The sequence below is a fragment of the Notolepis coatsorum genome (assembly GCF_963971535.1).
Source record: "Notolepis coatsorum genome assembly, chromosome: 14".
NCBI classification, from domain to species: domain Eukaryota; kingdom Metazoa; phylum Chordata; class Actinopteri; order Aulopiformes; family Paralepididae; genus Notolepis; species Notolepis coatsorum.
Window position 1 is genome coordinate 24,309,024 of NC_140178.1, and position 24,546 is coordinate 24,333,569.

A 24,546-nucleotide genomic window follows, 5' to 3' on the forward strand; every position below is an offset into this window, starting at 1 on the left:
CGGCAACGTTTTTTTAGGGCGTGCTCATCTAATGTAGCCGATCCCTCGGCCGCCAAGGCTGTTGGCCTTGCGATCACCTGTTTTCTTTGTGCCCAGGGTACCTCAGGCAGGGGAAACATGGCCAGCTGGTTGAGGGCCTCGCCACAGTCGTTGACGAGGCCGTGCCCTCACCTCTGGCTGCGTGGTGCGAGGCGGTGTGGGGCCTAGGTCACATACCGCCCGCGCTCCTGCGGAAAGACCAAAGAGTCCCTCTGCAGAGAGGGGAGCCCTGAGAGGAAGACTGCTCCAACCAAAGATGCCTGTGAATAAGAGTTGACAGCATCCTGATCCTCCCTGCGGTTATAGCCTGCGACTGAGTTAAAAGCTCTATAACCCCAAAAACACGTGCAATGTTTTTGACGTCGGCTGGCCCTAAAGCCCCACTACCCGACATCAATGTGGACAGAAAAACAGTCAACTGAGCAATGACACTGATCGCCGCTAAATTCCGTCCTGTGGCGGTATAAACTTCATCAGCCCATACAGCCGCCTGCCGGGCCGACTCGCCCTCAGGCGTCGGCTTCCGGGTGGGACACCGTTCAACCATGCCAGGGCAAAGGATCGATGCTACCTGGCCCTCAAGCCAGAGCACACCTGCCTTGCACCCTGTTGTCAGCCCATTCACCCATAAAAGGGGTAAATAAGCCTCAGCAAAACCCCCCACATTAGACACCAATTGACCTTCAGCAATGAACCGGTTAAGAGGAGGGAAGAGAGGTGACAGCCCACGGCGGGGAACAAAGGAACAGTGACCCAGCATCGTAGCATTAGCCGCGCGCTCCAGGATAGCCGGGAAAATATCCAACTCAGAGTCATGACGACCATGTTTACCCAGATATCCTGCCCCTTGTGCCAATACACAACTTGGTTGTCTCACGGGACAACGAGCTGTATCACAAATGCTAGCATTAATGCCTGGCAGCGCAGGCCCTACCTGTGCGCGACCTCGCCCGACAGCTAGCCGCCGCGCGATGTCCCTTGATCCGCTGTCACGAGACGAGGAAACCCCAGGACAGGCCCGATGCGCTGTTAGGATGTGCCGAGAAGATTCCAGGGGCTGGCGAATCTCCGGCGAAAACCCAACATTGTGTAATTTCTCTCTGCATTTCATAACAACTAGTTCATGGAGTGCACTGCAGCGTCCATGTTGGAAACAAAAAAAGAGGAAAGGGAGAGTGTGACCATGTCCGGCATCTTATAGGAGGACGCTGGGGCGTGGCCTGGTCACGTGCATGGGTGCAAATTGTTTGTTCATGAGCACAGTAGGTGCTAGGAGATAAGAGTTATCTCATAATGGTAAGAGCGAGACGCGATGACCAGTATGATATATAACCAGGGTAATCAAGAAGGCAGCATACAGGAAATGTTCACATATAGAACAACATTAAAACAAACACACAAACAGAAGCACTCTATGGCAAGAACATATAATTTATTTTCTTTAAAATGACCAATTCCAATGAGAGACTAGCTTCAAATCCTTTGGTAACATGTTCCAGGAGAATGGAGCAACATGGCCGAATGCATGTTTCCCAAATTGAGTTCCGACAGTGGGAACATGATATAATTCTGTGATCACGGATTGTCCTTACTTTTGGGGCACGGATATCCCATGCCCTGGCCTATATAAGTAAGATGTGCACACCACGCTAACAGTCAAACAGGCAATGTGCATTTAGCCAATTGTTGAAATTTTGTTTAGTGGCTAAACACTATTAATATTGCACTTACCCCTAACAGGGTCTGTTTGACCCAGCCCTCCACAGGTCTTCAGGCTGAAGCTAACCTGAGCACATGGCCTTTTCATGGTATAATTCATAATATGTATATGCTAAGCACATGTACAGATACATAAATAACAGAAACACACATTATGAGTAAACCACAAATGTAAATGTATTTGTATAGCCCGAGATCACATGGAATAACCCCCATGGGCTGTACAAGTCTTCTTGTACAAGTCAAGAAGAAACAAACCTCAGATGGGCTGTTCAAAGGGGATCCCCCAACTTGGATGTCGGTTATAATATAGTGTTGCAATGGATGATAGATGGAGGGAATAGAACAGGCGAATAATTGGTATGAATGTATATAATACATGTAATGAACACACATATATATATACAGTATACAAGGTAACAATAGTATCTAAGGTACGTAAGAACATTTACAATTTTTTTTTTTATAAATAGAGCTAAGGACAACAACAACAAAAAGAAAGCATAGGAAAACTGAGGGATATGTAGTGGATCCATTGCGCCTGTGGTAGTCAGAACCAGTTTGAGGAAGAATAGCCGCTGCTGTCGACGCTGTTAGCCACATCAAGGACAGCCACATCAAGGCGCAGGGAGGATCACACCACCTTGACCATCACACCACCTTGACAGGTCCCACGGGGCGGGACCAGGGAGACAGGGACAGGGGTGAGAGAGCTCCCGTGTTCGCAATGGGCAGACATAGGAGCAATAAATACTTGTAATAAGCATATATTATATGCATACATAGTAGCTATAGAAGACAATTATAAAAATGAATGTAATAAATAGAACTAAGAACAACGAGGCATATGTCAACTCAACTTGAGGGCCATCGCGCCTGTGGTAGTCAGAACCGGTTTGAGGATGAATAGCTGCTGCGGTCGATGCTGTTCAAGGACAGGTTGAAGTAGAGCGGGCATGGTTAGACGTTGTAGGTCAGACAGAAGATGGCATGAAGCGGATCCATGTGTCCAGTGGTGCTCATATCCTGCAGTATGAGGTAGAACAGTCACTGCAATCTGTATATCGACACACTAACACTCAGAGAGACAGGGACAGGGGTTAGAAAATCTCCCAGACATGGGAGCAAATAAACAGACATCCTAACTGAACTAACCAGATTAGACTAAGGGTCTATCCCCGACCAGGTGAGATCAGGATAGGCTGAAAGAGGAGAGAGGAAAGAGAAAAGATGATTTTTAACCGAAGATTTAAAAACTTTGACAGAGCAGGTGCCCCTGACAACAACGAGTAATCTATTCCACAGGTAGGGAGTGCGGTAGGCAAAGGCTCTGTGGCCACCGGATTTCTTTTTTACCCTAGGAATCGATAGGATTCCCGCATTTTGTGAATGAAGAGCACGAGCGGGTGAGTATTGTATAATGAGATCGGATAGATAGAGCGGTGCGAGCCCATTTTGAATTTTGTAAGTTAGGAGCAGCACTTTAAAGTCAGATCTGGCCTGGATGGGAAGTCAGGGAGGACAAATTGGTGTGATATGATAACATTATCTAGTTTTAGTTAGTATCCGTGCAGCCGCATTTTGCATGAGTTGAAGATTCTTGACGCTTGAGTTAGGTAGGCCTGAAAAAAGCACATTACAGTAATCTAAACGTGATGAGACAAATGCATGAATTAGGGTTTCAGTGTCGGCCAAAGTTAAAATAGGGCGAATCTTTGTGATATTACAGAGATTGAAGAAGGACATTTTGGGTGAAATTTTTTATGTGCATTACATGAGAGGGAGGGATAAAAAATTACTCCAAGTTTTTTTGTATAGTGGAGCTCTGAGAGACATGACAAGTATAACATTTGAGGGAAATGTCCTCAAACAGGACTCTCTGATTTGGGGGGCCAACGACTAGCATTTCAGTTTTTATCAGTGTTAAGGTGTAGAACATTTTGCGACATCCAGTTTTTAATAGCAAGCAGGCAAGCCTAGAGATTTTGGAATTGGGAAGAATCATTTGGTTTAATAGTTAGGTATAATTGGGTGTCATCTGCGTAAAAATGTAAGTTAATACCAAATTTGCGTATGATATTGCCGAGGGGTAGCATATAAATGGAGAATAGCCAAGGGCCCAGGACAGAGACTCACTGAACACGATGAAAACTCTGTGAATATCTTTTTCAAAGAATAACATGTTTACTATCACTTTGTAGGGAAGGGTTTGAGGTACCCAAAAAGCACATTCAGGAAAACCTGGCATTTCCTCTCAAGGAATGAATCACAAAAAAGTGCCGTTATGGATGTTACATTTTTGCGTTATGGATGTTACACGTCTGAAATAGACAAAAAACACTATGGACCATTTTGAGGGTCAAACCAGTCTGGATTCATGTTGTAGTCTGAAAAAATGCCAGGAAATGCTTCTTCTTCTTCTTATTTGAATTTCCGGCAGTGTAGACGCATCGTGGCGTATTACTGCCCTCCACAATTCTTGCTTCGCCCACACTTGAGAAAGTTTACACTCTTCTTCTTCTTCTCATCTTCAAAACACATTTCTATCGTCTCTGTCTCCTTCTTCTCTGCTCCTCTTGTCATACAATCACAATACAAACATCATCTCCTCTCTTGGAGGGCCCCCCCAAGAGGGGGAACCCTCCATCTCTCTCTCTGAGATAATTGTTGAGAGAATTGTTGAATATATATATAGAACACAACTGTTCTAGAATGTTCGATTATGACATCATGGAAATTAGCCCTGTGCTATTCCCGGCATATTTACATCCTTATCATGCTGTGATGTTATGCATACACTCATGTAAATGATGTTCATTAATTTGCATTGTCCTTAATAAACAAATCTTATAAATCTTATACTGTGACATCACAAATGTTCTAGAATGTTTGATTATGACATCATACTGTGACATCACAAATGTTCTAGAATGTTCTATTATGACATCATACTGTGACATCACAAATGTTCTAGAATGTTCTATTATGACATCACCAACAGGAAGTGACTCGTCAAACAGGAAGTGCTCATCCATAAATCGTCCGGGCACTCGCGATCATTAGCACGACTCTATCTCAACACACTGGATAATCAATCGCTCGCCCTAACTCAATAAACAACGTTATTTGGACGTATATAGTATTATACAACCTGGAAATGGTTCATCAGGATCAACATCCCATAATCGAAAACTGTCTACTCCACGCTGATCGTCCAACGGCGCGAGGAAGATACGGTGAGTTTCAACGTTATTTTCTAACGTATTCTATACTAACTGATCTGATGATCATATGACCCACACTAGATGAATGGTATAACGTTGCCCACGGAATTATAAATGCCCCCTCGCCCATCCGGTCAATATCAGATGATACGTAGTAACTTCTAGAAGTACCTCCAGTTGAAATTTTTCATCTGGCAACGATCGCTACCAAACTGTATTTGATCATCAATATAATGCATTTGGAGCTATAAATCAAGTTCTGGAGAAAGCTGCAGAAAACGATAAAAACATACTTATACTTTAGACCATATTTTAGTATGAATATGTGAATGAAAAAGTATATTGTTGCTACACCCTGAACAATGGATATAGGACATTGAATGGGCCATAATAATGGCAATTTAGCAATAGAATTTAAAAAGTTATAGCCCTGCAAAGAAGGGGAACTTCTCCATAGACAAATAGAGCTGGCTAGGGATGGTAAATTATGAATTTAACCATGGCGACCAAAGTGTTAATATCGGTTAAATCAGAAAATGAGTTTTGGAGCAATTCCATGAAAATGTCAACCTCACCATGAAAAAGAAAGTTATAAAAAATCAAGTCCAATTCACTCTGCCTGGACTGGTCTGGTTCAGAGAAATGGTATCTTCCTCTGTTATCCATGTGAGGTGTTCACGAATCTGATCAAAACTGACCCAGGACTTGTCCTCTTTGGTTGGAAGTGCAGCGGTAAGCCTCCATAAGGGACATGGACATGTGGCATTTCTGAACCCTCTGCTTGACTCCTTCTCTTATGGTCACTGCATCCTTCATTCCTGGGGCCTGTCTTGAAATGTCGTCCCTGGAATAATACTCATTTACTTTCTGTTTGGTTTCATTTGGGGTTTCTGTGTTTTTTGGGGTGGGTTTCTTGTCACGATACTCTGCAAAACAATAACAAATACACATGTAGGCTGAGCAGACGCGAGGGGGAGATGGCCGACAGCAGCCGATTAGCAGTAGGCTAACGTGGACACTGCTCTGCCTAGACCAACAATGTGTGAAAAAGTTGTGTCTGGAAATATGTTGGATTTTAATCAAACAAGGAGTCATAAAATACTTCTGATTTAAATCAAACAAAGGGGTCATAATCGGACTTAACAACACACATTTTTGATCGAGTTTTTTGTCTATTTCAGACATGTAACATCCATAATGCAAAAATGTAACATCCATAACGGCACTTTTTTGTGATTCATTCCTTGAGAGGAAATGCCAGGTTTTCCTGAATGTCCTTTTTGGGTACCTCAAACCCTTCCCTACAAAGTGATAGTAAACATGTTATTCTTTGAAAAAGATATTCACAGAGTTTTCATCATGTGTTCAGTGAGTCCGAAAAGCTTGTCAATTTCCGTAACATCCATAACGCTGTGTATTTTGTCACCTATCTAAAAATCTAAAAGGTCAAAACATTTCTTTTTTTTTATCCACTTTTTCTCCCATTTTCTATTTTTCTCCCATCCCAATTTTCATATCGTCCAATTCAACCCTCCCCTGTCTTCGAACGTTGTTTCTTGCCTCCCACAAGCCGGCTGCAATGTGGACTATGTCATACATAGCACAAGTCCCCTAGGGCTGTCTTAAATTCTTCGAAGCTTCGAAGCTTCGTTCGATGGCACAAGCTTCGAACATTAAAAAAAAAACGAAGTTAAAAAAAAAAAAAAAAAATTAATCAATTTCTTTTCAATTTCTTTTTTCAAATATTTTATTTTATTTTTATTTTTACTTCGGTGTGTGTGTGTGTGCCTATTCTCAGTCCTTGCCCCACAATGGTGGAATGAACTACCCACCCCAGTTAGGACAGCCGAATCCAATCCAATCTTTCGCCGTCGACTAAAGACGCACTTCTTCAACCATTATCTGAAATAAAATTAAAAAATGTTTATAAAAAAAATCTAACCCTAACTAACCTTACTGTCATGCACTTGTCCTAATAAACTAACCTACACTGTAACACGCAACACTTTGATGAATATTGTTACTCAGCTGATAGGAACTCTGTCGTACAGAACTTGTAAGTCGCTTTGGATAAAAGCGTCAGCTAAATGACTAAATGTAAATGTGAATGTAAATGCCTTGTAGAATTCCACACATAAGAAAGAAAGATACTGGGATGAATAAACAAAATAGGAAATAAAATGTAGAAATTCATGCAATACATAAATAAATATGAATCTCTATATATGAAATAGAACATTTAGATAAGGTGCTACTGAGATGTTTTGGTGAGTTCTTTGTTTTTTTGTGGAAGTAGCCCTTCTTAAAAATGCATGAACATTCACTGATAATTGGTCTGTAGTGGAGTCTACAAGGTCTACATTGCCGGACCATGTAGAATCCGGACCTTGTAGACTGACATAATTCTGTGCATAGTTTAGTCTACACAGGCCATATTTCAAATAATCAAAATCTTACTTCATTCATCTTAAACATTCTTGATTTGGGGGATTGGTAGGGATGGGTACCTTTCACATTTGAACCGATACCGGTACCGGTACCTGTGAATCGATACCGGTACCCAACGGTACCTTTTTTCGGTACTTTAGTCTCAAGAAATTTAATTTACCTACCTCAGTCGTAAAAAAAAAATCCAAACTTCAAATAACTACAATTTCGACAGTTTTCGGCTTGTCATTGCTCCGACTGCTTTGTTGTTGAATCAAGTCAAATCCTAGGTAAGCATATATTGTGCGTGTGAACGTTGACATGAAAAGAAAAAAGTAAAAAAAAAAAAAATTAATACAATTTTTTTTTTTTTTTTTTTTTTTTGGTTTCTCACTTGATTCGATACTCGGTAGTACCGACGTGTTTCGGTTCGGTACCTCAAAAGTACCGAATTCGGTACCCATCCCTAGGGATTGGTAGTTCCCATGAAATCTGAAGTTGTTCAAACGACAACTGCGATCCACCTTGAATTAAATCACACAGCCGAGTGAAACCTTGTTGGATGCGTCACAGTCACGAAAGGGGCTACTTAATTAATTAATCCAACCCACTTTATTTATAGAGCACATTTAAAAACAACAACGTTTACGAAAGTGCTGTACAAGTCCTACAACATAAGATAAAAAAATTAAATAAAAATCTTTTTTTCCCGAAGCTTCGAATTAAAATCGAAGCTCGGCCCCGAAGCTTCGATTGCCAAAAAAAGCTTCGAAGGTCAGCCCTAATTGGGTCGCCGTTGAAATGCCTCTCTGTGCTTGACTCATCCCACCTTCCTACCCCGTATGAGGCTCTTACGGTAGGACTTTGATTGTTTATAGAAGAGGAATGTAATACTATGCAAAACTAGAAATAAACAGTTGATTTTACCAGCAGTAAGTTGCAAGCCACTTTCATACGGGGAACCGTGACAATTATTAGTATTATCTTATTTGCATATTGTCTCATTATTAGATAGGTTGATACTTTATTGATCCCCGGAGGGAAATTTAAGTAGACAGTATTTCAAGTCCTAATAGTGGGCTACTACTCACCTAATGCATGGCTGAACTGAACGTTAGAAGTGTCCGTGTCCCCGTCAATCATCACTGCCAGGTCCGACTTAATTTAATCGGCTATGGTCTCTTATCATCTCTCCACATCGGATGTGGTTGTCATAAGATGGACTGATATCCGCTCTGTTCTTCTTGCAGAGCAAAATTAGCGGCTTAAACTTATTGAAAGGAAGTTCACATTCAGTTTCGATTCGATTGTTTGCTAGGAATTATGGGATTTGCTGTTGGATGTATGGACTCTACCAGACGGGGACATGGTATTTAATCGCACGATAGACTACAACGACCAAGTAGAATAGCGTGACCCAGATTCACTTCACATGCAAATCTTTTTTTCCCACACGGAAAAACCACACCGCACTGTACAGCCCTGGTTGAATGTAGGCTAATGTTTTACTATTTTTTTAAATTAATTTAGGAGTGAAATGCGAATGAAGTGTTGAAATCACTACTCGCAAGGTTGCCCCCAAATATTATTTACCACTCGCACAGGCCAAATTAAGGGGCAATTTGCGATAATCTCGTCTCAGTGTACAGCCCTGGCTATGGCGTGGGGCGCCCGGGGACCGATCCAAGTGCTCCTGTCTGTCTTCGTCAGGGACGCCACAGCATTAGCGATCTGTTCTGCATGTTTTTCCATTGGGTTTATCTCTTTTTGGGGGGGGGGCTTGTGAGCATGGGGAGAACATGCAAACTCCAGACAGAAAGGCCCAGGAGATACCCCATAGGCTTGGGCGGTATGACGGTATTAAGGTATACCGGGGTATTTAGAAATCCCGACGGTATTGAAAATTGTTGTTGCTAGTGGAGCAAGCAAATAATCCGTCTCTTATTATATGTGAACTAAAGAGTACAAGGTTTACACAACAGCCCCCACCCGCTGTTTTATTGTATTTGTACCGTCCTGTACTATCCGCTGTCAGGGGACCCTGATGGAAACAAGACAAACGTCTTTCTCAGGTCTGCATCCCCTTAACAATTGTATGTATTGAGCCGTACTGTATTGTACCCATTCTGCAATCTGTTAAATAAAGTTTTCATTCATTCATTCATTCAGCTGTTTATCTCTCTCTGAGCTTGATTAGCTAGAATTAGCTCACGTTAGCTAGCGTTAGCTCTGCGGCTAATCTTAGATTACCCTGAACTAAATCAATGACTAGGTTATAAAGCATTCAAGTAGTTTTCACTGCACATAGAAGTAGCCAAACAGCGGGAGCATTTCGGGAGCATATGACCAAAACCCAGGCAATTTCGAGCCGTTAAGGAATCAAATAGTCTGCCATGGCTACATGCTAACGTTAACGGTGCGGGCTTCTACCATTCTGAGACTGAGAGCTAACGATGATTTGTTTACTTGGTAACACGGGTTGCCCCCCCCCCCCCCGCGCTGATGAAAATGAAAGTCATACCGTCATATACCGTATACCGGGGTATTATGTCATCAAAATATGACGGTGTGAAAAAAAGGATACCGCCCAAGCCTAATACCCCACCTGGCAACCTAGTCCCCAGGCGGGAATCGAACCCAGGACCTTCTTGCTTTGAGGCGACAGTGTTAACGACTGCAAGATCTTATCCGTCATACAACAATATCCCAACTACAACATTATCGCATACAAAACGGGTATGGCAACTATACGTTAACTAATGGAACATATTATAAAACTATTCATGTGTATTTTAGGTGGCACGGTGGTGTATCCTCAATATTGCAAAATAGAATAGGTCTTATATATGCTGCATGGCATGGCATCACATCACTCATACATCCTCTGGTAGTATTTTCCAGGTTGAGAATTTACTTGTGGTAGTTTAGCCGCATTTCTGGATATATTTTTCAAGACAAACGGATCAGGAGATCATTTGAAAATCGAAGAGGCACTAGAGGAAAGGTCAGGGGGTCACCAAAATCAATATGGTTCTTCCTCTAAGGGTGGTGAATGTGCAGAGCAAATTTGAAAAGATTTCACTTCAAGCTATTGGAGCAAAACTGTTCAGAGCTCTGGGATATGTGTGAGATTATGTGAAGCATAAATCAGCTTTGATTTTCTGTGAAAACTGAAGTGTCCTGATATCGAGTTGTTTCCCAATGTGTGGTTTTAGGAAGAGGAAAACGACTCTTTTATAGCTTAGATTAGATGTGAAATATATCGTGATATGCTGAGTATTGTGAATTTTTTTTTTGTTATTTTTTTTGATCAAATTTAATTTATTACCTTTTTTCAACTGCAAAGTAAAACTGTCAACATGTTTTATCTAATAAAATAAAGTTCAGTCTGTTCATCTCACTTCAATAATTTTTATTGCAGAGCATGGTATTTTCTCAAGCAGACGGATGTAAACACTGTAATCTGTGTTGCATGTACCTGACAAACTGAACTGTTTGTATTACAGTCATATTCCAACTTAACTGAATGCACATGTGTGTGTGGACTACTGCTTTATTTTTATTTTTTTATGAATAATTAAATATCGATACTAGTCGTCCCTGTATCGATACAGTATCGCCACGCAAAGTATCGCGATATTACTACGTATCGATTTCCCCCCCACCCCTAAAACATGATGTTACTGCTGTTAGAATACTGATCCATGTGAGTTGACCTCTCCTTGTAATCCTCTGCCTCACCTAACTCCTGCTTTGTTTTTCATTTAGTTTCCACTGACGTTACCAGGGGCACAGGAGGGTTCCACCAATCACAGAGCAGCATGAGCACAGCTGTAGAACCCCCCGTCACAGGTGGAGCTCCTACATGTTACTACTATATTACATATTTCTATTGTATTACATATTTCTACTATATTACATATTGCTACTGTATTACATCTTACTACTATATTACATATTTATTTTCTACTATATTACATATTACTACTATATTACATATTGCTACTGTATTACATCTTACTACTATATTACATATTGCTACTGTGTTACATCTTACTACACATATTACTACTATATTGGCAGCATCTGTTGTATGAAGAAATTATCATAACTAACTAACTAACTAACTAACATGTTTCCTTCCTTCCTAAATGCTAAACTATTTATTATTTATTTGGTATTATGTTTAACACTAACAAGGAAACAGTGATACAGCCAACACAGCTGTCTTTGAGAGGTTGTTTTGGGCTCAGTATCAAAGCTGGGCATCTTGGGGATTTCATAGGTACCCGTACCAGCCATTTTGTGCCTTGTGGGGCGAGTCACCAACGGAATTGTCAGGTAGCTCAACGAGGAAATTAATGGAACGCTGAATAACAACAAAATTAAAACTTAAAATACCAATTTATCAGGCTGAGTACCATTTTCTGGAAATGTATAACTTACCAGTGGCGTACTGCGATGCAGACCTAGACGGTCGACCCGGGTTCGCCTCCCGCTCCCGGACGGATTTATCGCATGTCCTCCCCCACATCTTCTCCCGTTCTCCCTCCTCTGTCGGTCCTGTAAAAATGCTAAAAATAAATCTAAAAATATACATAATATATATAAAAAAACACTGACAAATATTGATTTATGACCAGATGCCATTTTGGGACCGGATCCCAAATTGCTTAAAAGTTTCGATTTTAATATCAAACATATTCAAGTATTAACATCACTAACACTTCACAAAAGCATGTAGAATGTATATTATCATCAATACGTTAGTTTAGCAATAGGTTAAAAGTGCCATTAGATAGATTTAACTTTTAGATTTTGTGAAGTCTAGTCGCGAGGGCGACCATTTTGGAAATTTTGAACCGTGGGAATTGTAATCTTTTTGCGGCCATTTTGTAGAGGACATGCATATCTGTCGATCAGCGTTGGAATTTTTCCGAACTACACTTCCTGGAAGATTATATGGGGTTCAAGGTTCAGAGCTCTGTATGAATTCTTTCAATAACTGTTATTATTCGGGATAATAAGCCACAAAAGGTAAAGTTTTTGACACATTTTAAAACGCAGTTAGTTTCTCTTCCCTTTAGTTAACATGTAGGAACAATTAGATCTGAAATTAGTTTCAAAACGGTTGCACTGTGGGGGAAATTAAAGTACAGTAGATTACAGTAGATTTCATTATCTGTTCTTATGCATGCCTGGTGATACTAAATCCAAATTGAACTCAGGCATTTGAAAGATAATATATAAATGTGCGAATTGGCTATAATAAGGTTATTTCAAATTGCATTGGTCCGGATGGGAGAATTCAGTACTGTATCTACAGAACCTTCGGTTTAATCATCTTCCCTTTATTAATTTCCTTCGATTTTTTTTATTTTTATTTTTTTATACACATGATCTCAAGAGGGTACTGAATGAGATCAGTGGCAGTTTTTAATGTTTGGTCATTATTAGCATGGTGTTATTCACTGTCAAAGATGCAAAGAAAAATCATAATTCACATTCTCCTTTGTTTCATCACAATTTAAGCAAGCCTAGTAATAGACACACTATTTCTGACACTGTGAATACATTCCCTGAGGTCCATAGATGTCCCTAGATACCAAGAATATGCAAATGGACCTTGTAGAAGTGGAGCAATATTCCATTTACCTAGGTATATATTTTAGGCGAAAATATTCCACGGGTGTAACAGGTTAAATGGGCATTTCACCAAATAACAATCGTGATTTGTTTTGCACATAACCTCACACACATCCCAAAACACTAAACAGTTTTGCACACACTAATTTAGTTTGACAGTTATTGAGAGTAAATTAGTTTGAATACACACCCTCACACCCACACACTAGGGCTGCACGATTTTGGGAAATAATCGAATTGCGATTTTTCTGACAGATATTGCGATTACATTTGCGACTATAATAAAAAATATATATAAGCAGCCCCACAGAGGTTTATTGTAAAATGCGGCTTGCATCTGGCCTACGCGGTGGGTCTTTTCGGGACACCGAGCCTGAAAATGTTTATTTTTACCTGGGAATCGATACCGGTACCCAACGGTACCTTTTTTCTGTACTTTACTCTCCCTCTCTGAAGTCTAAACTTCACGACACACAATCTAAAACCTCTTACCTCCCTCTCCCAAACCGATCTTGTATCTCAATGGGACTTCCTGGTTAAAAAAAGAAAAACGATTTTTTTCTTTTTTTGCGATTTGATAATTGCATCATTCCAAATCACGATTTTGATTAAACATTTATTAATCGTGCAGCCCTACCACACACAGACGCTACCGAATGCATAATGTCCACGGATAGGCTCCGCCTACCACAGACCTAACACATTTAATTTTTTCTTTTTTTTTTCTTTTAATTACTTCAGCTAAGGGCCTCTTCCTTCGTTTTCACTCTCTCCTCTCCCTGCCACTAGGGGCACCCAGGCAACAGATTTATGCCTAGTCTCCACTAGCTATGGCTTGTCTGGCACACAATGAGAATCTTCATAGTCTTCACAACCTGGCCAAAGCTGGCTGGGACTATTGTCTCATGGTTTAGCTTGTGTACCACAGTTGCTGGTGTGAATTTTGTAAGGTTGCCTAGCAACCGGAGAGTTTACAAGCAACGCAATTGAGACACAAACCCAACCATACCATACTATACCATACTAGACCATGGCTAGCCCCAGCCAGGTGGAACATGGCTAATGGAGACAAGGTATTACAATGCTCAAACATTACTGTCTTACTGTTTTTGTTTGGAAAACGTAACAGTTAATAATTATAGTTTGTTTATCATGTGTCTTTCTTTTCCCCAACACTAGAGACGTCCAACACAGAGATCAGTATAGATAAAGGTAAGTTTATTTTTGTTTATCACAACCTCTTCCTTTTCAATTTAGTTCCCCTCCTCGCCACTAGAGGCAGCAGACAAGAGTTTCTTCTTCAATGCATTCTTGATTGATGGAATACATTTCTCATGCGTGATTACGAAACCTAGCCGCATTTCTCATAGACGCTCTCTGATTGGCCGACGCCTGTTTCTACACTGGTTAAGCTTAGGCACTCTTCGAAGTTGGTTAAGGTTAGAGTTTGTCTTAGAGTGTGACGGCTGACGGCAAGTTCTTTCGCCGGTTAAGCTTAGGCACTCTTTCGAAGTTGGTTAAGGTTAGAGTTTGTCTTAGAGCATGGCGATAGAACGCCAGGTAGTGTGCAGGCTGTTTGACGTGGAAATGGGCAAAGACACAGCTCGTCACGGATTGGGCAAACGCGTCAGTGGCCAATCAGAGAGCGTCAGTCAGTGCCAATCAGAGAGCGTCTCCGAGAAATGCGGCTAGGTTTCGTAATCACGCATTTCTCATGATTAATCACAACCTGTTTCTCTCTGTCTTTCTCTCTCCCACCACCAGAGGAGCCCCAATCTGAGGTCAAGGCGACCACTCCGCCAAAGAAGGGGACTAAGCCAGAGGATGATGAGCAGCCAGCTGCTGCTGCTCCTGGTCCTGCTAGTGCCGCCGCCGCCGGGGCTGGAGGCGATGAGGAAGAGGAGGAAGAAGAGTATGTAGTGGAGAAGGTCATGGACCGACGCGTGGTGAAGAGCAAGGTGCAGTTCCTTCTCAAATGGAAAGGCTTCTCACAGTGAGTATGACGGGGTTCTTTTTTTTTGGTCTACTTTTTCTCCCATTTTCTATTTTTCTCCCATCCCAATTTCGTATCGTCCAATTCTACCCTCTCCTGTCTCGAACGCTGTTAGGCCATGCCTCCGACAAGCCTGCTGCAATGTGGACGAAGCCTTAAATCACGTGTCCCCTCCGGTACTCGAGGAAGCAGCCATCGCTTTTTTTCACCTGCACAGCGCGATCTCTCAGCGTCGGGGGGGTCTGCGTGGCCGCCCCCGTCGCTTCCTGATTCTGCTGCGCAGGCGCACCAACCAACCTGTAGGTGTCGCTGTCCACAACGTCCGATCCCCACCCATCAGCTTCCCACCCCCTAATACTGCCAATTGTATTAGTATGAACGACCAGCCAAGCTGATAGCAATGCGGAGAGCTGGGCTCGAACCCAGCGTCTCCTGCATTGGTGGTGAGCGCCTTGCCCACTGCACCACCTAGCCGCCCAGTATGATAGGGTTCTTATTAGAAAGGCTTCTCACAGTGAGTATGACGGGGTTCTTATTAGAAAGGGTTCTCAGAGTGAGTATGGCAGGGTTCTTATTAGAAAGGGTTTTCGGAGTGAGTATGACAGGGTTCTCAGAGTGAGTATGACAGGGTTCTTATTAGAAAGGGTTCTCGGAGAGTATGGCAGAGTTCTTATTAGAAAGGGTTCTCAGAGTGAGTATGGCAGAGTTCTTATTAGAAAGGGTTCTCAGAGTGAGTATGACGGGGTTCTTATTAGAAAGGGTTCTCGGAGAGTATGGCAGAGTTCTTATTAGAAGGGGTTCTCAGAGTGAGTATAACAGCCACGTTCTTGAATACATTTTTCTCTCATGTCCTAATTAGGGAAATCTTTGAAAAAAGATTATCACAGATTTCTTATTTTCCATCTATTTTTTTATTGTCTTCTGTATTCTATTTCCATCTCCATTTTATTGTCAACTCTATTTTATTTCCCTCTCTATTCCCTGTCTCTCCCCAGCGACGACAACACGTGGGAACCACAAGACAACCTGGACTGTCCCGACATCATAGCTGAGTACATGGTGAAACACAATGAGAAGGAGAAGGAGCAGCAGAAGAAGAAGAAGGAGGGAAAGAGGAAAGCCTCCGAGGGTGCCGGAGACGCAGGAGAGGAGAAAGCGGGCAAGAAGAAGAAAGAGGAGGTGAGAGGACCGTTTTTAAAGGACCATACCAGTGTAATTATCAGCATTACCAGAGATTGTCCCCGTCTTTATGTGTATAAAGTGTATGTTTTGGTAGATCTCAGCCTAACTTTCACACTACCATTGATGTTGAAAAGGGTAGGAAATATTCTCCATGAAACGTGAAAGTCGCCAGGCGGCATACTGTAGGTAATTCACCCTTATGAAAACCACAATGCCTTCTACCTTCACTAATGTTACTTCTGTTATTCTCAACTACTACAAGCCATTCATATTCAACCAGGAGCACATGATCAATATGGAACTATAAATTGTGATACAGCTAATGCAGTCATGTTGCAACGTTCTATCTATCAAGTCTCAAATTGCAACCAAAATGAGGTTGAGAGTGTAAATGAGGGTGAGTAAATGAGGTTGAGTGTATGAGAGTGTAAATGTATTATTAAGCAGATTCTTTACTGATGGGGGGGGGGGGTAAAAATTCTGTAAATCTGTACCAAAAAAAACAAGCACAGGTGCTATATAGGTATTGATTTGATCATTTCGATAAAACATATTTTAGAACATTTGTATTAATTTTCCCTCTTTCTCTCAGGCTGAGAAGGCGAGAGGTTTTGGTCGAGGTCTGGTGCCAGAGATGATCATTGGAGCCACAGACTCCAGCGGAGAGCTAATGTTCCTCATGAAATGGTAAAGAGTGTTACATGCACACGCATAACACACACACACACACACACATTCCTGTATGGCTATACTTGTCATGATAGGCCTATCATTTATATCACCGTATATTTTTTTAATTTGGACGTTAACGGTATATATCACGGTATCTGTGTTTTTCCTATAATAATAATAATAATAATAATAATAATAATAATAATAATAATAATTTATAATAATAATAATAATAATAATAATAATAATAATAATAATAATAATAATAATAACAATAATAAAAAATGCTTCAGGAGCAGTAAAATACTTTGGAATGGATTTATTCTACACACACACCCAGCTAATTAAGTGAAATATATATATATATCAACTATCCAGTTCGTTTTTAGAGAGTAGTGTTTAAAATCATTTGGGGGAGGGAGAGAGGGAGAACCTGTTGTGATTTTCCACTGCAAAGACGTAACGATACGTTGGTCATGGATGTGCAAATCTATGAAATTTCACATACTCTCAATCACCTGGGAACAAGGTTACACCCTCCTCTCTTCCTGCCTCTCCTCTCCCCTCTCATCTCACCCTCCTCTCCTCCCCTCCTCCTGTCTCCTCCCTTGCAGGAAGAACTCCGATGAGGCAGACCTGGTCCCGGCCAAGGAGGCCAACGGCAAATGTCCCCAGGTTGTCATCTCCTTCTATGAGGAACGCCTCACCTGGCACTCCTACCCCACCGAGGAGTAGGAGAAGAAGGATGAGGAGAAAAAAGACTAGAGGGTGGATGGGGGGGGGGGGGGGGGGGGGGTGTGAGGGAGGCCGGTTCCAGAAAGCTGCTTCCCTTCCATGTTTCCTTGGGTTGAGTCGAGAGAGGAGAGAAAAGGAGGAGACGGTGGATGGAATCTGATTTGGCCGTCGGTTATATCTTTTTAGCCTTGTTGGTTTAAACACAGAAACCTTCAGACCTTGTCATGAGGTTTTTAAGTTGGAATCTGTCTTCCTGTGTTTCACAAAAGTCCTTGTTTGTTTTTGGGTTGTAGTTTTCTGGTGTACAGGTTCAAAGACATCGGTTCACAACACGGTACCGGTGAGAAATAGTTTTTTTTACCACAACACTGTTTTGGTGAGTTTGTGTGCATGTTAATAACTAAGTCATTCATTCCTGGTCTCTTGACGGAGAGTGGCGGCGGTGGTCATCTTGATACACAAACGTCTGACGAGGCATTTTTGTGTTTGCGGCCATAACTTGCTAAATGTTCATTTAAAATATCACGATAGAGGCCTTTCACGGAATGTTCATAATTTTTTATTTTACATTTAGTCATTTAGCTGACACTTTTATCCAAAGTGACTTACAAGTTTTGTACAACAAGACGGCAGGAAACCGTACAACTCTTATCAGCTGATAGTGTCCAGCATAATGTCCTGTTTTGTGATATATGAGAAATATATCAACAAATCTGTAATGATTGTCATTTGTCAAATATGTTACAAATAATGGAACGACATCGCGCGCACATTAGGCATTTTCTTTCAAAAGTGGTTACCAACGGTTACAGGCAGCCATGATGGAAGAAATAACTACACAAGCATTCTATGTGAGGCCTCTTATTACATTCTGTATTTCACCATTGTTGTTTTTAGAATCTTTAATTGGAGGAAACATTGGAGGGGAAGTCTCTAGGCTCTGGCTGGGGGTGAGGAAGGGTTTTGAAGTTGTAGTCTAACAACTAAATGGGTGACGATGGAAGACCATCTTCTCTTTCGGTGTCTTCTGTTCTGATACAGAAGATACAAGGGTGGGAAGGACTACTACAGGCCAGACAAGCTTATAATACTTTTTTTTTTAATTAATTTTTTTTAAACCAATATCAGTTAAAAGTGGATATTAAATGGTATACAAACTGTTTTCGTGCCCTTCAGAGTGTGAGGGCAAACGGGCTTAAGTAGCAGCTGTTTCTCATCAAATGTGAATGTAGAAAATAAAATGTTTCTAGGCCTGGTAATGGCCCCTTCCCAACACTCTGACACAGAAACCATAATGTGGGCATTCTGGACTCTATGGTACAAACTTACAAACTGACTTGACTACATGGTAGTGAAACCGCATTGTGCATCTGAAGCGTTTTTGTCTAAGGGTCGCAAGTTGATGTTTAAAGGTAAAACACTGGGGTCGCAAGTTGATGTTTCCATGACAACGGCATCATTTGAATGAACATTCCAGCGTTCTGAATCTCGTGCATTGTCCGCACATGAAACAGTGCTGGTTCCCAAGACAACATCATCAAAATTCTATCTTTTGGGGTACCAAAGTAGTACCAGAGTACTCCAAGGAAACTATAAAAGAAGGCAGGGTCATCACATCAGAATACCAGCGTTGCTCTGCTTGGTGCCAGACTTTGTTGCCAGTTCTATTGAAGCCTATATTAAAATTCAAAATATACTATAAGCTATCCAAGGATATACTACGCGAGATGACCCTTCCTCCTTTTATAGTTTCCTTGTAGTGCTCTAGGAAAGGCTGCGTCCATTCTCGCTCTAGTCTGTTGTGCGATAAATCTAATCTGCTCCAACCTACTTCTAGAAAAACTTAACACTATATGAAGTTCATATTTGTGTTTGAAAATGATTATGTCAAACTGTCAATCAATGCACAATTAGTTCATTAAACATACAAACATTTTCACAGCATATCGTTTCAGTTTTATCAGCGTGATATGATCGTTTATCATGTTAGTTTCAAGGGTCTGAACAGAGATTGGCACCACAATGAGTCTGTAGGCTGATAGGAGGATATACCCAGGTATGCCTTCCTAATCAAATGCTAGAAACATGGCTGACGAGAGGCATCATTCTTGTAACTAAGCAACAGTTTGACAAGAGCGTGACATCGACATCCGGCGCGACACGGCTAATGTCCTAACTGGTCAGGTCCTTATCCTGTAAAGGGTGGTTATACTCTGACCCCCCAATGTCAACATGAATCAAAGGCTGATAAGTTTGTATACAGGAGTACGGTGTAGTACTTGGTACCTCAGCTACACTACTACCCTCAATTATTACACAGTATTGCCCCACAGAAGTAAATTCCATAGTCTTGATTTGGAGATTGAAATTATGTTGCAAATAGTAGTTAGCTCTCCTTATTTTAACGTGACCTGTTACACATAATCTCATCCAACTAAGGTTCCAAGATGGATCAGTTTTTCTTACAGACCCAGGCAACCTTCACAAGATTACAATGTTTAAAAGGCATTTATTTTTCTGTATTACACATTTACAATGGTTCGCAGTGGCGTGGAAAACACTGCAATGTGTCAAACTATTAACGCAGAATTTTTTGAATCAGTGGAATAGTCGTTTGTTGCATCGAGCTCTCTTATTTCTGTATTACACATTTTGCTACGTTTCACGAGTTGGGACGTAGCCTGCGCATGCATACTGCTGCGAATTCTGTATTATATATTACTTAGTAGCTTAATTTGTAATCGGGTCTCGGTCAGTTGCTAGTTGATTTTCTTTTAGTAGTAGTTGTACCTGGGTCCGCTTGTTAGCTTTTATAATCTGTTTCTGAACCTCTTGTCTCTTTCTGTCCGTCTCGCTCCCTCTCTGTATTTAGCAGATTAGCCTGTGTTGTATTGTTGCATGTCTTAATCGTTTTCATGGCATACTTTTAATTGTTTAATGTATTTTGGACAATAAAGATTTTTTTTGGTTTTGGTATTTAAGTTGTATGGCGTTTATGTGGCTGCATTGCACATATGATGGGCATGAGAGAATTCAAGGTGATGGTCCTCTGTGAAACTAGCTAATCAGCCTTAAGTATGGACGTCCTGTGTAATGACTGCTACGTGGTGCAGTGGGCAAGTCTCTCCTAACTCCTCCTATACTCCTCCTGTACTCCCCTTCTCTCCTCCTGTCCCCCCTTCTTTCCTCCTGTACTCCCCTTCTCTCCTCCTGTCCCCCCTTCTTTCCTCCTGTACTCCCCTTCTCTCCTCATGTCCTCCCCTTCTCTCCTCCTGTCCCCCCTTCTTTCCTCCTGTCCTCTCCTTCTGTCCTCCCCTTCTCTCATGTTCTCTCCTCCTGTCCCCCCTTCTCTCATGTACTCCCCTTCTTTCCTCCTGTCCCCCCTTCTCTCCTCCTGCCCTCTCCTTCTGTCCTCATGTCCTCCCCATCTCTCCTCCTGTCCTCTCCTTCTCTCCTCATGTCCTCCCCTTCTCTCCTCCCCTTCTCTCCTCCTGCCCTCTCCTTCTCTCCTGTCCTCCCCTTCTCTCCTCCTGCCCTCTCCTTCTCTCCTGTACTCTCCTTCTCTCCTGTACTCTCCTTCTCTCCTCCTGCCCTCTCCTTCTCTCCTGCCCTCTCCTTCTCTCCTGTACTCTCCTTCTCTCCTCCTGCCCTCTCCTTCTGTCCTCATGTCCTCTCCTTCTCTCCTCCTGTACTCCCCTTCTCTCCTCCTGTACTCCCCTTCTCTCCTCCTGTCCTCCCCTTCTCTCCTCCTGTCCTCCCCTTCTCTCCTGCCCTCTCCTCCTGTCCTCCCCTTCTCTCCTCCTGCCCTCTCCTCCTGTCCTCCCCTTCTCTCCTCCTGCCCTCTCCTTCTGTCCTCCCCTTCTCTCATGTTCTCTCCTGTCCCCCCTTCTCTCCTCCTGTCCCCCCTTCTCTCCTCCTGTCCTCCCCTTCTCTCCTCCTGTCCTCTCCTTCTGTCCTCATGTCCTCTCCTCCTGTCCTCCCCATCTCTCCTCCTGTCCTCCCCTTCTCTCCTCCTGTCCTCTCCTTCTCTCCTCATGTCCTCTCCTTCTGTCCTCCCCTTCTCTCCTCATGTCCTCCCCTTTTCTCCTCCTGTCCTCCCCTTCTCTCCTCATGTCCTCTCCTTCTCTCCTGTACTCTCCTTCTCTCCTCCTGCCCTCTCCCTCTCTCCTCCTGTACTCCCCTTCTGTCCTCCTGTCCTCCCCTTCTCAACTCCTGTCCTCCCCTTCTCTCCTGCCCTCTCCTCCTGTCCTCCCCTTCTCTCATCCTGCCCTCTCCTTCTGTCCTCCCCTTCTCTCCTCCTGCCCTCTCCCTCTCTCCTCCTGTACTCCCCTTCTCTCCTCCTGCCCTCTCCCTCTCTCCTCCTGTACTCCCCTTCTCTCCTCCTGTCCTCCCCTTCTCAACTCCTGTCCTCCCCTTCTCTCCTGCCCTCTCCTCCTGTCCTCCCCTTCTCTCATCCTGCCCTCTCCTTCTGTCCTCCTGTCCTCCCCTTCTCTCCTCTTGCCCTCTCCTCCTGTACTCCCCTTCTCTCCTCCTGCCCTCTCCTTCTGTCTGGTCCTCTGTGAAACTAGCTAATCAGCCTTAAGTATGGACGTCCTGTGTAATGACTGCTACGTGGTGCAGTGGGCAAGGCGCTCACCACGAATACTGGAGACGCTGGGTTCGCCTGTTCAGCCCAGCGCTCCACATTGCTTTCAGTTTAGCTGGTCGTCCGTACTAATACACATTGGCAGTATTAGGGGTGGGAAACTGATGGGTGGGGATCGGGCGTTGTGGACAGCGACTCCTACAGGTCGGTTGGTGCGCCTGCGCAGTAGAATCAGGAAGCGATGGGGGCGGCGCCCCTCCAAAGTGCAGACCCCTGACGCTGAAAGATCGTGTCGCGCAGGTGAAAAAATGCGACTGCTGTTACCTCGAGTATCGGAGGGGACTCGTGCTATGTATGACTTAGTCCACATTGCAGCCGGCTTGTGGGAGGCAAGAAACGGCGTTCGAGACGGGAGGTTGAATTGGATGATACGAAATTGGGATGGGAGAAAAAGTGGATAAAAAAAATATATATGTCCTGTGTAAAGCAATAGCTAATCAGTCTTTAGTAGGGGCATTCTGCATTTTTCTCGTGAAAATGAGTGAATATGCTCTATAAAATTTTGTAGAACTAAGGGATATCTAAGCACAAAAAAATGTATGATTCTCCAAAAGAGGTCCAACTTGCAACACTTTCTCATTTAGTGCGATTAGTACATATACCAGCAAGTGACTATCAAACATTAATCAAAAATAGGTTTTCATCCAATAGGCACAGTTTGGAGGCATTTTTAGCTGCTCTTTCATTCACTTGCTGACATCACTAAGAAGATAGGAATAGATGTTTGGTTCCTAACTAAACTAAACACCAAAAATACATCCATAGAGAGACTGCCATCTAATAGTTAAATGGGGCCCTGATGTCGGTGGTGACGAGCTGATGACATCACCTGGCACCAAGATCAGCCAATATTCTTTTTCAATTCAATTCAAACTTTAATACGGATTCATGGTCCAGATGAAAAAAAACCTATATAAAACTACACAACAGGCAAAAATAACATCACTTAATATACACATCATTATATGCTAATGTCCGTTAAAGCCAGAATGATCTAATTTCCAGAGTAATTTAGCCGACGGATACATTTATACATGAGATTTCTTAAAACAGCTTGGGAGGTATTGACACGTGCAGCCACTAACATTTCACTTGCACTCCACCATCTGGGTATTTTAAGTAATATTCTCACGGCATCATTATAAAAGCTACTTGAAGTCTCCGCAAACCTTTGTGGCTTGACCACAAGTGTGCAGTATAAAGTGGTGTACAATATGCTCTGAACTATACACATACTAAACTTGCGGCGGACTCAGGCTGTTTGAAGGGCAGGGACGAAAAGAAAAACATGGGACCCCATCAGTGAGCAAAAAGCTATGATGCGTCATGTATGGTGAAATAGTTTTCATCCTTGATTAACATTAACAAGTAGATTTATCATGGTGTTTGAAAAGTAAATTATCATGGTGTTTGAAAAGTGGATTTATCATGGTGTTTGAAACTGAGATTTATCATGGTGTTTGAAAAGTAGATTATCATGGTGTTTGAAGGCCTAAACCATTGCTGCAGTGGTACATTTCTCAATGCTAAAGATATCAGTGAGGAATATAAATATTTGGGAAACAGCATTTTAATATGATCTGGGTTGAAAAATAGTGAACCTATTCTCTAAAAGCTATTTACAACATATATTTTACAGGATATAAAACAGTTTAACAGTTAAAGTTATTTCGAGTGCCGTTGAGCTTCTTCCTTTCTCTCTCCTAACTCCTCCCCTTCTCTCCTCCTGTACTCCCCTTCTCTCCTCCTGTCCCCCCTTCTTTCCTCCTGTACTCCCCTTCTCTCCTCCTCTCCCCCCTTCTTTCCTCCTGTACTCCCCTTCTCTCCTCCTGTCCCCCCTTCTCTCCTCATGTCCTCCCCTTCTCTCCTCCTGTACTCCCCTTCTCTCCTCCTGTCCTCCCCTTCTCTCCTCCTGTCCTCCCCTTCTCTCCTTCTGTCCTCCCCTTCTCTCCTCATGTTCTCTCCTCCTGTCCCCCCTTCTCTCCTGTACTCCTCTTCTCTCCTCCTGTCCCCCCTTCTCTCCTCCTGTCCTCCCCTTCTGCCCTCTCCTTCTGTCCTCATGTCCTCCCCATCTCCTCCTGTCCTCCCCTTCTCTCCTCATGTCCTCTCCTTCTCTCCTCCTGCCCTCTCCTTCTGTCCTCCTGTCCTCTCCTTCTCTCCTCATGTCCTCTCCTCCTGTCCTCCTGTCCTCTCCTTCTCTCCTCATGTCCTCTCCTCCTGTCCTCCCCATCTCTCCTCCTGTCCTCCCCTTCTCTCCTCCTGTC

The 24,546-nt window shown here is 42.7% G+C and overlaps 1 pseudogene across 1 annotated transcript; it reads left to right on the plus strand.

Annotated features, from left to right (window-relative positions):
- The first annotated feature begins 11,181 nt into the window (after nucleotides 1-11,181).
- LOC311240467 (chromobox protein homolog 1-like) lies at nucleotides 11,182-17,667 on the plus strand (annotated as a pseudogene). The gene is made up of 6 exons (XR_014621104.1): nucleotides 11,182-11,261; nucleotides 14,235-14,267; nucleotides 14,820-15,048; nucleotides 16,044-16,227; nucleotides 16,823-16,917; nucleotides 17,517-17,667. The product of XR_014621104.1 is annotated as a chromobox protein homolog 1-like (transcript).
- The last annotated feature ends 6,879 nt before the right edge of the window (nucleotides 17,668-24,546 follow it).